The sequence below is a fragment of the Podarcis cretensis genome (assembly GCF_951804945.1).
Source record: "Podarcis cretensis genome assembly, chromosome: 9".
NCBI lineage: Eukaryota > Metazoa > Chordata > Lepidosauria > Squamata > Lacertidae > Podarcis > Podarcis cretensis.
Genome location: NC_137178.1, coordinates 52,863,711 through 52,866,358, shown reverse-complemented (window position 1 = coordinate 52,866,358; position 2,648 = coordinate 52,863,711). Strand labels below are relative to the sequence as shown.

The following is a 2,648-nucleotide window of genomic DNA, read 5'->3' as shown; positions in this document are numbered from 1 at the left end:
TACATCTTCTGCAGCAGCATTTACTCCCCAGGTGTTTGTTACCTTCATATCCAGTGGAAGTGGGAAGACACATTCAGGATTATAATGTCTGAAGAAATATGACTTGTGGTGGTAGAAGCAGTGGTGGCAAATATCACAAGTTTTTAAAGAGTGAAAAGAGGCAGATGTCTCAAATTAGCAGTTGTTGCATCTGTATAGGGCAAAATAACTTCAACCTCATACATTTTTGGAAGAAAACTGTGATAAAATAAATTTAAGCTCGTGTCTAGAGAAGTCAAGTGCAAGACTGTTGACAGGTGATGGCTAGTATGAAAATTGTATATATACCTTAACGTTAAGACTGTAGCCTACTTTATCTCCCTAAGGCATTGTTATTGCAATGTTCTGATGTAACCTATATCTTCACCTGAAGGAAAAACATCAGTCCTCAGACCCTTTCTAAACTTCCTAATCCAGGCCCCCACCTAGACTCTGGCGCTATCCCCAGGCCACATCCCCCACCTGAAAATATGCCCCTTCTCTGGGAGACACCAAAATGATTTTTGTTGGGGAAAGAGTAGTGGTTGGGAGTACAATGAAAACAAATACATGAGAAGAGATTGCAAAAAGTACTTGTGAATTGAGTTCTCAGAGGAAAGGAAAGAGCTGGAGAATAAAGCTATCAGAGGGCACGATGCATATCGTTTTCCCAACAGAGACACAAGTAGCATAAGATATGTGAACCATGTTTGGTTGTGTGCCAGAGGTTTCTGCCAGCACACGGCACTTACTGTGGGGTCATTCGGCAAGTTAAATACAGGCTAGCTGTAGATGTTGGGGGAGAGATTAACTCTGGTGAGTTACCTTACAAGGACAGGTGTTTGGTCTTCCCAATAATAAAAAATCTATTGTCAGTGTGGCAATCCTCACAAAGAGAGCCCACACAGATGACCAAACTATCCTAGGGTACCTTGGTTATCTGTATCAACCTGCAGTGGAGTTCCAGGGCCCCAAAGGCAACAGCAATGGCTTACTATATTTTGAAGTCAGTGAAGTAAAACATTATCATCAATAGAGGCCTCCCTGCCTTAAATCCAAAGTCTAAAATGACTGAATTGTACAACTGTCAACCTGCCAATTGCAGTGGTCAACTGAAAAGTTGCTGCTATCTGGGCCAAACTATGTCCATCAGCTCCCTTATGCTATGTGTGGGGAAAAATAAAAGCACAGTTGCCACAGCAACTAATAAATTTCCTAAGACAGGCCCTACCATGTCAAGGTACCATTTCTTCAGCTGGAGGCTTAAGCAGTAGGGAGTGCACATAGAAACATAAGAAACTGCCTTATATTAAGTCAGCCCATCAATCCATCTAGCTCAGTATTGTCTACACTGACTGGCAGCAGCTCACCAGGGTTTCAACCAGGGACCTTTCCCAGCCCTATCTGGAGATGGCTTGGGGTTCATCCTGGAACCTTCTGTAAGCAAAGCAAGTTATAAAATTTGCTTTCACCCATGGGTTACAAGGACTCACTGTGAACACAGAAAATCTTCCTTTTCCAATGAAATAGATATTGAGCCTGCAGTCACGAAACACTGACATATAAGACTCAAATCCTGCTATATTAAAATAAATGAGACAGAATCTTTTTGTTCTCTATAAGAATCTACTGGAATGGAAAGGAGAAGTGTTGCTGCTGCTACCACACGACAATGGTGACATCATGCCAGGTCTAATTTTATATGCTAGTCAAAACCATTATAACAAACAAAGGTACCAGCAAAATCACAATGCAGAGTAAACTTTTAAATATAGCAGTAACATATACGCTGTTGTATAATATTGTTGGGATCGAGCCCAGCTGGTTGGACTTCTCAGCTGCTGTGGAACAGGTGTAGGAAGGGTTTTGCTAACCGTGTTCTAAATGCTAGAACTATTTGGAGACCCTTAATAGTGGGGCTACATTACAATATTTCCTGTAGTTTTAGAGACCTGAACTTAAAACAACCAAGAAATAGTGTCCCTAGTTTTCAGTTCTTTATAATTTTAGGAACTCTCTCACCACCCCCTCAACTTTGGTTTCCTTTTTTTGAAGTTTTCAAACAGATAAAACTTTATTATTATTATTATTATTATTATTATTATTATTATTATTATTATTATTATTGCTATTTTTCTAGAAAAAAAAGGTGCAGGAACTCACCATGAACTTCATCCTCGTTCTCTTATAATGGCAATGACACCCACCTGAGAGGTGCCAGATCTGAGTCCCATCGAGTTCTGACTAAAAAAAAAAAAAAGCCATTATTATTATTATTATTATTATTACATACTGGTTTAATGGCTGGCAGAATTTCAATCTGATTCTGTTCTACGGATTCTTCTATACTTATTGCATTAATGTTTCAATCTGCGATTTCTTATTTTGCACAGTGCCACCAGCCATGAGAAGACTTGGATCTTAAAAGGCAAAATAAAACAAGAATAAGAACCACCTTTTCGGACAAATGAATCTGGCACAATTAACCTACCGTAGAAACTCATAATACTGTGTGTCCTTCCCCCCTGGGTGCTCAGGTGCTTTGCTCTGCAACTCCCCAGGTGACAAAATCCGTTTAACGAACATCTAATATGACGGTTATTCCAACTTTTCGAATCTACCTCAGAATT

At 39.7% G+C, this 2,648-nt stretch overlaps 1 long non-coding RNA gene across 1 annotated transcript in view; it reads right to left on the bottom strand.

Moving 5' to 3' along the window:
* LOC307223768 overlaps window positions 1-2,638 on the bottom strand; it is a 106,335-nt gene extending 103,697 nt beyond the window's left edge. Inside the window, exons 1-2 of the long non-coding RNA XR_013842258.1 lie at window positions 2,510-2,638; window positions 2,182-2,262 (exon numbers count right to left, since the gene is read on the bottom strand). This is a non-coding gene — a long non-coding RNA (uncharacterized lncRNA). The remainder of the gene's footprint in view (window positions 1-2,181; window positions 2,263-2,509) is intronic.
* Between the last annotated feature and the right edge of the window lie 10 nt (window positions 2,639-2,648).